The sequence below is a fragment of the Anabrus simplex genome, chromosome 5, assembly GCF_040414725.1.
Source record: "Anabrus simplex isolate iqAnaSimp1 chromosome 5, ASM4041472v1, whole genome shotgun sequence".
Classification (NCBI taxonomy): Eukaryota; Metazoa; Arthropoda; class Insecta; order Orthoptera; family Tettigoniidae; genus Anabrus; species Anabrus simplex.
This window is the reverse complement of record NC_090269.1, coordinates 61,700,653-61,714,252: the sequence shown is the minus strand read 5'-3', so window position 1 is coordinate 61,714,252 and position 13,600 is coordinate 61,700,653. Positions and strand designations below refer to the sequence as shown.

Genomic DNA, 13,600 nt, shown 5'->3' with positions numbered 1-13,600 from the left:
GTCCTATGTTAAATTGTGGACAACAATCTCGTGTGTTGGAATACAGCAGAGACTCAGATGCACACAAGTCGAGTATAAATAACACTTCTAGTAGGTGTAGATATAGCCAGCAGCTTCTCAAAAGATAATCCAGTTTGTAATTTAAAAGTTTGAGGTCGATATCTAGAATAGTTTTTGCGTTACATGAATTTGAGTGCAGCAGTGTAAATTTGTTCTTGCAGGCTTGAACTATCCGGTCAATAGGGGATTGTAGCCTCCGTTCGGACCCTGTCAACAATGTGTTAAACACTGATCCATTAAAACCCTAGTTTATTTATTATGGCTTCTTTCAAATGGTTAATTTAGGGCACCTGGCCCTCTTACACTTAACCACATTTAACAACTATTATCTGCAGATACATTAACTTATAATCTAACAGAGTTGCATTACACTATCACCCTCATTTTCAATTATATCGAAGAATTTGAATTGTATACTATATATTAACCAATATGAATATCAACAAGAAAGGAACATAGTAATTGGACAACAATGGCAGGTCGGTATGGAAAGAGGTAGCAACAGAAATACGAGAGAGGGAAAATCTCCAGATCTTCATTCACTGCCATCTTCAACTGACAATTAATTGTTCCTTTCTAATACTTACACACACACACACAATAATGATTCATATTACACCATCAACTATGTCTACATATACAAAAACAACTCTCACAATCAGTTGTCATTCACACGCTCAGCTGTATGGTGCGCACAACATTCAGTAGCTTTCAACAGGTTGTCTTTGCAAGAAACAATGAATTAATGAATCACTGTCTCTGACACTTACTGTAAGGAATTCCAGAACCTGCTAAAATAAAACAGTTGTTATATATAGATGATTGATGAAGAGGATAGCAAGAGTAATGCCAGCACGAGTGTTACAGTTACAAAAGGAGGAGAGATGTGAAATTTAGAGGAAATGTACTGAGGTGAGTTGCTCTGGTATTAATACAAGTATGTGATATTTATGTCTGTTATCATGTTTTAGCCCATGAAGTTCTTGATAGTAGGAGTTACATGCACATCATAGCTCAAGTTAAAAATGAATCTGAGGCAACAATTCAAAGCTCAGTGCAGTTTTCATTATTTGCACTGTAGTTATATCAATAAGGATTACATCACAATAGTTGAGGATAGGAAGGATTAAAGTCTGAACTAGCTTTTGCCGCATGTCCAGTGGTAAAATGTCCTCTTGTTTCTTTTCAATAGATGAAGTGAAGCAAAGACCTTCTAATGTATATTTTTGGTACGTTTTGTCCAATTTAGAGTTTCATTCATAGTCACACCTCAGTTTCTCACTGTTGTACTGTACTGCAGTGCTATCGCTCAAGACTCACAAGACTCTACTCCAATAAATATACCTTTGATAATTAGAAGTCAGCCTTGTCAATACGTGGAGTTGTTTAATTGATTTTTTTTTTTTTTTTTCACTTCTTACACCGTACATGTTTCGAGGACCTTAACTGTCCTCTTCCTCAGTGTTTTTTCTTTTTTTTTTTCTTTTTTTTTTTTCTCACTACCAATTATCTCTTGGACCTCTTTACTTAATATTACACATCTCTTACCAGTATTCAGGATATAGTAGGTTCGAACCCCACTGTCGGCAGCCCTGAAGATGGTTTTCCGTGGTTTCCCATTTTCACACCAGGCAAATGCTGGGGCTGTACCGTAATTAAGGCCATGGCCACTTCCTTCCCACTCCTAGCCCTTCCCTGTCCCATCGTCGCCATAAGACCTATCTGTGTCGGTGCGACGTAAAACAAGTAGCAAAAAAAAAAAAAGTCTCTTAATAGAAATCTAATGTGTGTCATAATTAAATTTAAATATATCCTGAATGTCATGTAAGAACACTATTCTATTAACAAATTTCTTAAAATGTCACCCTTGTCTATTACCTAAGTATACAATCAATTTATTAAAATTAGCGTCTCATAAACTTTTACCAAATCTTCCACTTCAGAGATAACGACAGTTAAATTTTGCTGGTATTTACATCTGTTCTTGAAAATCCCTAAGAGTTATAGCTTTTCACTGCACCCTAAGTTCAATATGCTGTTATCATACATAAACATAATTGACCTCGACGTTAGCATCGGGTAACATCCCTGTCAGTCGAACACCGATATCAGGATCACTATCTTTCTCCTCTATTTACAAACTGGACAGCAATTATTTTGACACCCAAATCTGAAACTCTGTCAGTTGTTCTATTTCTAATTTAGTGCGTTCACTTGCCCTTGACCTCTGTTGGTTGTCAGTCGAATCAAAACAAACATGGACCTGTTCCCTTGAAATAGCGCTCACGGGGAAGGAGGGCAGGTAGAGGGGAACTTGCGCGCTACCAGATCCGGGAACAGGTGCACCTGGTGCTCTTGATCTAGAAATTGTACTCTTCAAACACAGCAACGGTACAAGTAAATGACATCCTCTCAGATGTCTTCTCACCTCTTACTGGTGTGAGATAGGGGTGCATTTTTCCATCTCCTAATCAACATCTACAATGGATATGTCATGAGGAAGGTATTTGAAGACTGGAATGGCAGCATTGTAGCTGAAGGCAGTCAAGTTAGTCATCTTCAATACGCAGACAACAACTTGGTAATTTCAAAAGATCAGCATGAGCTAGAGACTATCATGCAAAGGATGTATGGACTTCAAATCAACACCAAGAAGACCAAAATAATAATAAGAATAATGTAGTGTGGCCTCCAGACAGGCCTCGTGAAGGTCTTTTGATTTGACACCCGTAGGCAACCTGCACGTCGTGATGAGGATGAAATGATGAAGACGTAGCATACACCCAGTCGCCGTTTCAGGGGAATTTAACCAATTATGGTTAAAATTCCCAACCCTGCCGGGAATCAAACCTGGGACCCCTGTGACCAAAGACCAGCATACTAACCATTTAGCCATGGAGCCGTACAAAACTAAAGTGATGATTATAGACCACTCTGACAACAATATGCCTGATATCATGAGAGTTGCTAACTATGAAGCGGTTAGCCGCTATGAGTACGTTCGATCTGTTGTCTCTTAACACTGCTGTGACCCAGAGGTCTGAAGGTGCGTCGTGATGTCAAGGAGTTCAACAGCAAAGCTTACTCACAAATGGAAAGACAGCTCCATTTAGTGATGGGATAATCAAATAACCTCCTTCCGATTATTTAAATAAAAGAATTGGGCATTAAATAAAATAATCAAATGAGTTTTAAATATAATTCAGTTGTATTGCATAGAATAATCACATACATCAGGAATAAAGTTTTCGGTTTAAGTGTGCAAAGCAAATAGATGAATTGTTACAAAAAATATAAATATGCCTTTTTCAAATGTATCTACAAATGTTGAAACTAAATTAGTGAATGAACTGTCTTATCTATATAAATAAAATCATAATAAGCGTATATAAGAAAGAAGTAAAGATAAGTAAAGAGACTAAGAAGGAGTTGCAGATTGGAAAGAAACAGAGTTAAAAATGGCTGTTGAAGTAGGGAGAAATTGAGGGAAATTGAATCTAGCAAAGAAGTCAGCTAACATGATAGCAAGCATAATTGGCAGTCATACAAATTTCAGTGAAAAATGGAAGGTACTTTAAGGCAGAAACAGATTCCAAGAACGACATTCCAAGAATCATTAATGAACAAGGGGAGTGTGTATGCGAGGATCCTCAAAAGGCAGAAGTATTTAGTCAGCAGTATGTAAAGATTGTTGGTTACAGGGATAATGTCCAGTTAGAGGAGGTCACTATTACTAAAGAAGTATTCAAATTTACCTATGGCAACAATGACATTTACAGCAAGATACAAAAGTTGAAAACTAGAAAAGCAGCTGGAATTGATAAGGTTTCGGGGGTATGTACTAAAGACAATGGGTTGGGATATAGTACCATATCTGAAGTACTTATTTGATTATTGTTTGCATGAAGGAGCTATATCAAATGCATGGAGAGTTGCTATAGTAGCCCCTGTGAATAAAGGAAAGGGTGATAGACATAAAGCTGAAAATTACAGGCCATTCAGTTTGACATGCATTGCATGTAAACTTTGGGAAGGCATTCTTTCTGATTATATCAGAAAATGTTTGTGAAATGAATAACTGGTTTGATAGAAGGCAGTTCAGGTTTAGGAAAGGTTATTCCACTGAAGCTCAACTTGTAGGATTCCAGCAAGATATACCAGATATCCTGGATTCAGGAGGTCAGTTGGACTGTATCGCAATTGACCAGTCTAAGGCATTTCATAAGGTTGATAATGAGAGACTACTGGCAAAAATGAGTGCAATAGGACTTGATAAAAGTGACTGAATGGATGGCTATATTTCTAGAAAATAGATTTGAGAGAATTTGAGTAGGCGAAGCTTTTATCTGACCCTGTAATATTAAAGAGGGGAATTCCTCAAGGCAGTATTATTGGACCTTTATGTTTTCTTATATATTTAAATGATATGAGTAAAGAAGTGGAGTCAGAGGTAAGGCTTTTTGCAGATGATGCTATTCTGTGTAGAGTAATAAATGTTACAAGATTGTGAGCAAATGGAAAATGACCTCAATAATGTTGTGAGATGGACAGTACACTTTGGCATGATGATAAATAGGGTTAAAAGTCATGTTGTGAGTTTCACAAATAGGAGAAGTCCTCTCAGTTTTAATTACTCTGTTGATGGGGTGAAATTTCCTTATGGGAATGATTGTAAGTACCTAGGTGTTGATACTGTATAAGGAAAGATCTTCATTGGGGGTAATCACAAAAATATGATTGTAAATAAAGGGTACAGATCTCTGCACATGGTTATGATGGTGTCTAAGGGTTGTAGTAAGGATGTAAAGGAGAGGGCATAAAAGTCTCTGTTAAGACCCCAACTGCAGTATGGTTCCAGTGTATGGGACCCTCACCAGGATTACTTGATTTGAGAACTGGAAAAAATCCAAAGAAAAGCAGCTCGATTTGTTGTGGGTGATTTCCAACAAAAGAGTAGCATTACAAAATGTTGCAAATTTTGGGCTGGGAAGACTTAGGAGAAAGGAGACGAGCCGCTCGACTATGTGGTATGTTAATACCAATATAAATGGTCCATTATTGGACATGGTATGTTCCGAGCTGTCAGTGGAGAGATGGCATGGAATGCCATTAGTAGACGAATAAGTTTGAGTGGTGTCTTTAAAAGTAGGAAAGATCACAATATGAAGATAAAGTTGGAATTCAAGAGGACAAATTGGGGTAAATATTCGTTTAAAGGAAGGGGAGTTAGGGATTGGAATAACTTACCAAGGGACATATTCAATAAATTTCCAATGTCTTTGCAATCGTTTAAGAAAAGGCTAGGAAAACGATAGGGAATCTGCCACCTGGGCGACTGCCCTAAATGCAGATCTGTAGCGATTGAGTAGGCTTTGTACATTGAATATTTTGGTGAATTTTTCATACAGTTATCTGTTTCACGTGGCCATCTGCATATTTTTTTTTTTAGCTTTGGTGTCTGTCTAGTTCTTGTAATTGGAAAACTACTAGTTATATTCCTACCAAACTTCATATTTAGAAGTAGGTAGGTAGGTTGGGTAGGTTTTAGGGACAATTTTCGTGTGATTGTTTCATGTGTATGGTGACGTATGATAGGTTGTGTAATTGTGGTTATTATTATTATTATTATAATTATTATTATTATTATTATAGTGTAAATGTACATAATATTTAGCTTCGTACTAATGTTCATAGATCACTTTTTATGGTCATACTTATATTTCTATACTTATATTTCTATTTACTTTGTTACGTACTGGAGTTAAGTTTGTCGCTTAACAAGTTCGTGGTTAGCTTGTTGGGTTGTTAAGCTAGGTCCTCACAGGTTCTCCACGAGTCTGAGTATATCTTATTCCAAATGAAACGAAGATGTCCAATATTGTATTTATTAATTTACTAACACTTATTACATTTGAAGATTTAAAGTCTATTTACACGTTCTGAGGCCTGACGCCTAACAGCCAACTCAATTAGTTGGTAGTTCTTAACTGACTACATTCCAAGAGACCTTTTCCATTTGGAGTCCAGGGTTTTATAAGAATTAGGGCAGTCACGTGTCAATCCCTCTGGGTGGGATACATTGTCTTCGTACTGGTTGATTACCAGGGAAGAGGGGATATGTGAAGCAAAGAGTTAGGAGTTTAGGAAGGGGTTTCTGATGGCACCAGGGAGTGGGGCACATACGTCACGGAAAGGTTTGGGCTGATTCTGCCAAGCCTGAGGATATGTGTCAGGATATGTGTCATCCTGGACTCTGAGTTGTTATTGAAACTTACTCACATCTTGACTCACCAGTATTGGTCACTAGTTTGCCTAAGGTCTGTTGAAACTGCTTGACACTCATACAGTATGCCAGCAGCAGTAATAATAATAATAAAAGTAGCTTTTAGAAGCCGAATACACTAGTATTAATGGGTGAGGGTTCTATTCCCGGTGAGGGATATAACTCCTCCCCCCTTATTTTCATGTTACTGTCCTCAGTAACATTTACATTTTTCTTATTCCTAATTTTTACAGTTTTACATAATTTATACATTTTCTTTCTGAACATGATTGTAATACTTCCTATTATTAGTAAAACAAGGATGACATTAGTAGACACAAATGTTTTTATGTCAATAGAGGTTGTACGGATGGGTTTTAAGTCTAGTTTCATTTTCTTTACATCTAAATGAGAAATATGAAACGTAATTTCATTCTTAATTAAAGGTTCCTTCTGGATACCTAGGAAAGGATAAGTATGGATGTAATTAGTAGGTTTTTGTTGTAAAGTTATTCCCATACTGGAGATAGGGCAAGATTCATTGGAATAAATTACCTGTGGTCCAGAAATCTGGATGGATTTCTGGGATTCTGGACATGTTTGTAAGATTACCTCTGGGTTTCTTGTAAAGAACAGAATATGTTCTTTGTTTAGTGGTCTAAATAATTTTACATCATTCTTTACAGAAGCAAATTCACATCCTGCAGTATTTGTTAAGTTGCAGTTTGTGATTCTGGTGTTATAATATAAACATACGTATGATAGGGTGTTCTTAACACATGGTGCGGTAGACCATTTCATAATTGGACCTTGTAGGTAGTATTTTTCAGATGGGACAAGTATAACATTATTAATGGTGGGTACAGGGGTTACATCATATAATTTATATTGATTTCCATCCGTGATTGGCATGGAAAGGATTATTATCATTTCTTCGTCCAGCACAAGGACTTGAGTTTTTGACATTTTTAGGTTTTCATACTGATTATATTGATCGGTATGGATCATACTCTGTGTAGGATAGATTGATAACAAATGTTTGACAATGTTAGTTAAGTCTTTTCTTGATAGCATTTTTACATTTGTCATCTCGTGAAATGAAAGACTAATGGTTTCTTGAAGCACTCGTATGATATTTCGGAATTTGTTAATACACAGTAACACGTATTGGATGTTTTCTAGTAGATTTATCTTGAGGTCTTCTGTTCGAAGTATACCTTGAATTACCTTCATATTGTCATTAACATGATTCATTTCATCATAAAATTTTTGAGCAATTGAATTTGTAAATGATACTAGTTTATTTATATGCTTGATTTCATTAGAATGACTTTGTTTTAAAGTGTTTAATTGATTTTGTAAATTATCTAAATCGTCCTGGTCTAGATTGCCAGAGATGAACTTAATTACTTTTCCTAGTCCGTTTATTAAACCTCGTTTAGTTCTGTTAGAAGTATTGGGTATTAGCTTATTTAATTCTTTTTTGGTATCTTTGGTTATTTCAGTTAACTCGTATATTAAGTGAGGAAAAGTATTATTGCTTTTCAATACAAGACTAGAGACAGTATCATCAATAATTTTATATGATTCTTTTAAGGTAGTAAGATTGAAATGAACCATGAATTTATGGTACTTATCGATTACCAATACAGATCCCATGGGATCCGCATAAAATCCTGATGTGGTTATGGGTTTGGTGTAGATGGTGGCATATCCTGGTAGGAATCTGGAACGGGAAGAGATTTCCTTTTAGGTTTAATGTCACGGAAGTTTCTGACATGGGTCTTGCCATTTTTCATTTTACAATATACTCGGTTCTTTTCGATTTTGGTTATTGTGCCTTCATTATATAGGTTTTTGGACTTCCTATTTCTGGTTAGAGGGTCTAGGACATATACCTTTTCACCTATTTGATAGGAGTGTTTGAAAATGGGGTTTGCTGGGTCAGATTTATTCTCATTTAAGATTTTCATCTGGTTTCCTTGTCTCTCAATATATTCATTGATTTTTGGAGACGAGGAGAAGATATGATTTAGTGCTTTGTAATACGGGCCGTATAGAACATTGAATGGTGGCTGTTTGGTTGTGGAGTGAATTGAAGAATTATAATTTGTGATCGCAGCGGTTATTAGCTGCGGGAGTGGAGTGAATTTATCATGATCTCTCGAGATTCTCAGTTTTTCGAGGAGGGTCGAATTCAGTCTTTCTACCGGGGAGTTAGACGATGAATTCAGAGGTGTAGTGGCATGATATTCAATGTTAGTAGCTTTACAGTATTCTGTAATTAAGCTATTCTCAAATTCTCCTCCCTGATCATGGGTAATTCTCTTGGGATATCCATGGTGTGAGAAATACACTTGCAGTTGATTCAGAACTGCCATGGCTGTGCCATTGGATAGTAAATACGCTTGTCCGTATTTAGAGAATACGTCTAGTATAGTTAAAATGCGGTTCCGTTCAAAATGAAAAGTATCAATATGAATCAGAGCGAACGGGTGGTCGGCTGTAATAGGGCCTTGGTTTGGTACTTCGTTAGGGTGTCTTTCATATTTATTTCTCTGACATAAGTTACATTGGTTAATTAGATTTCTAATTTGTTCTTTCAAATGTGGCCAATAGTACTTGGTTCGAAAATGTTCAAATGTTTCAATGATACCATTGTGGTTTATTGAATGGTATTGTAATATCAACTGTTTCTGAGTCTCTGAGCTTTCAATATCTTCTAGAAATTTAGATGTCCTAATGATTATTAATTCTGACGTAAATAATTTCTGACATACCCTGATGAATGGGATTTCGAGTGTTACGTCGTCAAAGTAGGCGGCGTATCTGTTTGACGTGTTAATAATTTTGAGTAGGTGACTATTCAAATCTTGTTGGAGGTTTTTCTCTGTTACTATCATGATATGGCGGGTATACTTCTTGAATAGTTTTTGTTCAAGGATTTTGGGAAAGTTACCATATTTTATGATAAGTTGGTTACGGTTTTGATTCAAATTTCTCTCTGATGTTTTTAGAGTGAAAATGGGATCTTCTTGATTTGAATGTACAGTTTCATTGTCCATTTCATTCTGGTATGTATCATCTCCGGGGATGGGTACATTAGAAACTGTTTCATCATTTACATTTACTTGTATTCTGGAAAGAGCATCTGCGACATAGTTAGTTTTCCCTTTAACATATTTTATGTCAAAGTCAAACTCTCCTAATTTCATTTTCCAGCGGTAGAGTCTTGAACTGGGATCCTTTAGGGTGAAAAGTCATTGCAGTGGACGGTGGTCACTTTCCACATGAAAGTGTCGTCCCCATAAGTAAGGTTTAAAATGCTTACTACTTTCTACGATGGCAAGCAATTCTCTCTCTATGGTGGAGTAGTTTCTTTCAGCGGGGTTTAGGGTTTTGGAATAATAGGCAATAGGGTGTCCCTTCTGTGTGAGAACACTCCCTATGGCAAATTCTGAACTGTCTGTGGTTAACACGAATGGTTCTTCGAAATCTGGGTAAGCTAAGACTGGAGCATTTATTAGAAGGGTCTTTAGTGTTTCAAATGCAGATTTGTACTCAGGGTTTTCTGCATCGATTTTTGATCCCTTCTTTAGGCAACGGGTCATTGGATATGCTACTTTAGCGAAGTCCTTTATAAATTTCCTATAGAAACCCGCTAGTCCTAAGAATTGTTTGATTTCTTTGGTGGTCTTGGGAATAGGGTAACTTTTGACTGCCTTGATTTTTTCGGGATTAGGTTTTACTCTGTTCTGCGAAACAACATGACCTAGGAAGGCTACTTCCTTGTGGAGAAATTCGGTTTTATCGAGCTGTATTTTCATATTTACTTCTCGTAATTTCTGCATTACAAGGGTCAGGTGTTGTTTATGTTCCTCTAGGGATTTGCTATATATGATGATGTCATCCATATATACCAGACAGAATTTGAAAAGAAAGGGGCGTAGGACATTGTCCATTACGCGCTGAAAGGTGGCCGGAGCGTTTCTGAGTCCGAATGGCATTCTGCGGTACATTAGATGCCGATTGTCTATAGTAAAAGCAGTTTTTTCTATAGATCTAGGATCCATTTCAATTTGATGGAATCCTTGGGCACAATCTAAAGTCGAGAAATACTGGCAGTGACCTAGGTTGTCTAGAATTTCTTCTATTCTAGGGAGAGGGTATTTGTCTTCAATGGTCTTCTTATTCAGCTGTCTGAAATCTATGACCAATCTCCATTTCTTCTGTCCAGAAGCGTCTGGCTTCTTGGGCACGGCCCACACGGGATTACAATATGGAGATTCGCTGTTGGTGACTATTCCCTGGCTAATAAGTTTTTCAACTTCTTCACTTAATACCTTCTTTAGTGCGGGAGGATATCGGTAATTTCTCTGATATACCGGGTCCTCATCAGTAGTTCGAATAAAATGCTTTACGGCGTTAGTGAATGTTAAATCGCACCCGGGATAGTAGAATACATCCGAGAATTCAGAACATATTTCTGATATGACTCTAAACTCTAGATCGTTCATATGTTGTGTGCGGAGATATTCTTGAATATCGTGGTCTGAAATAGAATTTATTTCCAGTGGCTGTATTGTAATGTTCTCTAAAGGTTCAACTAACACTGGTTTGTTAAATTCTTGTTTTAACTGTGTTTCAATAGGGTACATGACCTGGTAGTTTTCTGCATGCAAAATTGCATCTGCAAAATATATTCCTTCATGTTCAAACTTTGGAATATATACATCCCCTTGTTCGATATTGACAGGAATCGCAATTTTCTGCATGTCTGGTGAAGGTTGAAAATTTACTTGCTTGTTGTTCGAGTGGAAATAGAATGGTATGTCTTTGTTGTCTAATGTAACTAGGTTTGATTTATAATCTATTTTTGCACCTAGTTTAACAAAATCAGCTGTTCCGATTAGCGCGTCGAAATATTCGTGCCATTTCATGACTCGAAAATCTACGGGCGTGTCAATTTCATATTCTGAAAAAATGGGGAATTGTATGTTTTCTTCACCCATTGTTTCCGAATGAACAGATTGTATGCAGAATGGTTCTCGGAACAAATATTCTGAAAAATATTCATGTGCTATTGATGGGTTCATTATTGAATGACAAGCACCACTGTCTATTAAGATTTTGAATCCAAATAGAGTGATGAACGGCAGTTTGGGAGCGTTTCTTATGTTATTTAGGTCTTCGCTTGAGATGGCGGGACCAAGTGAAAATCCTGACTCTGTTCTTGGTTTTCATAATTATTCTGAGGTAGTGATGAATCGACTGTGTCGTATTCGAACTCGTATTCGTGGGGTTGAGTTGCCTGAGTGTAGTCTGATGACTGTGCCTCCTGAAAATATTCTGGTGGTACATAGTCACATTCGTTAGTCTCCTCTGCATGTGTATTTACATTCCCTCTGATGGTAGATACCCCTGACATAGGTGTTGGGTACCTTTGAGTATTGGTCGTGAAGCGTCGGGCAAGGTTATTTGGTGTAGGATAAGGTCGGTTCATTGGCTTAAAAGGTTGTTGGTTCTGTGGTCTGGCAGTAGGTGGGTTCGGACCTTGGAAGGGTCTGAAGTTTGGTTGTTGGTTAGGATTTCTGAATTGTTGGTTTGATTGGGTAGCGAAAGGTCGCATTTGAGGAAAGTAATGGTTCTGTGGTCTTGGATACATAAATGGATTGTGAGTGGCATGGTTTAGTGGTTGTGTCGTTTGATTGTTTCTGTTAGGTTGTGTCTGCATGAATGGCTTGTGACTGGCACTGTTATTGAGAGGATATTTCGGTGTCCCTCTCAATTGATCCATGTAACTTTCGTGCGCTCTATCATTGTCATAGGTCCTACGGTGTCTTAATGCTTGACTTAAGTCTGTAACTTGAGCATACCGTAGGTACGCTCGGTACGGTTCTAAAATACCTGCTTTAAAAATGTTCAGACTCAGATCATCTAGTTCTCTCAACTTGAGCTCCAAGATCTGGTCTCTGTAGTTCAATTTGCATAAACTTTTACATTGGAGGACTAAAGTGTCCAACCTGTCATGATAATCTGTGTAACTCTCGTTTCTCTTTTGGAAACAGTTGGAAATTTCCTGTACTAATAATCTCTCATCTTTGACATCACCAAATTTTCTAATTAATTTCTCCTTAAATTTCTCATAACTAGAGTTCGCATCGAGATCCAAAATACTACTAGCTTCTCCTTTTAATTTGGATTTAACGACATTAAATAAAAATTCATTAATAATATTTGCGTTGGGAACTGTAAGGGCTCTCTTGTGAGTATTTATAAAACTATCGCATCTCGCTATGAAATAGTCTAAACTACAAGATGCGCTTCCGTTAAATTCAGGTAGCAACTGAATTTGGGCATATTCAAATTTTGAAAGCATTTCTGTCTCAGTCATTGTAGTGACTTTATTTGACTGATTAGTTGAAATAATTGAAAATTATTATTATTATTATTATTATTATTATTATTATTATTGCTCTTGCTCAACTAAAAGAGATGAATGATGTTATTACTGGCAATATTCAGGCATTACAAATAGGTACTTTAAATGTAACTTACAGGCAGGAAATGATGATCAGCATGGACTGCATTCTCCTTGAGCTGTGTAGTCGAATGGACTTCCTTCTGCGTTGTCGTGCTATCGAAAGGCCCCTCTGCGGAGTTGTCGGTACGCACGTACAGCGATGGCGGTTGGTTGCTGTCGAAAGGCGCTTCTGGAGCGTTGTCGGCTAGCTTCCTTCCTTCAAGCTGGCGTAGTCGGTTGTGGTCGAAAGGCCTCCAGTGAGGTTGTCAGTTCCACTTCCTTCTAGCTGGCTGGTTCAAATGGAATAGATGACTTCAGTAGTTTGCGGGAAGATACTGGCTTGACGGACAAGTAGCGAAAGGCGATTCTGGATCGTTGTCTGAATACTTTGTCCAACTAGCACGTAGATCTTGTGGCGATCGTGTATCAAATCCCGGCCACAGGCCCCCAGTTAAATTTGTCGCTTAACAAGTTCGTGGTTAGCTTGTTGGGTTGTTAAGCTAGGTCCTCACAGGTTCTCCACGAGTCTGAGTATATCTTATTCCAAATGAAACGAAGATGTCCAATATTGTATTTATTAATTTACTAACACTTATTACATTTGAAGATTTAAAGTCTATTTACACGTTCTGAGGCCTGACGCCTAACAGCCAACTCAATTAGTTGGTAGTTCTTAACTGACTACATTCCAAGAGACCTTTTCCATTTGGAGTCCAGGGTTTTATAAGAATTAGGGCAGTCACGTGTCAATCCCT

The 13,600-nt window shown here is 37.4% G+C and overlaps 1 long non-coding RNA gene across 1 annotated transcript; it reads right to left on the bottom strand.

Annotated features, from left to right (window-relative positions):
• Positions 1–5,931: 5,931 nt before the first annotated feature.
• On the bottom strand, positions 5,932–13,275 carry LOC137500962 (uncharacterized). The gene is made up of 2 exons (XR_011018296.1): positions 12,881–13,275; positions 5,932–8,048 (listed from the first exon to the last, which is right to left on the bottom strand). It is a non-coding gene; the product is annotated as an uncharacterized lncRNA (long non-coding RNA).
• Between the last annotated feature and the right edge of the window lie 325 nt (positions 13,276–13,600).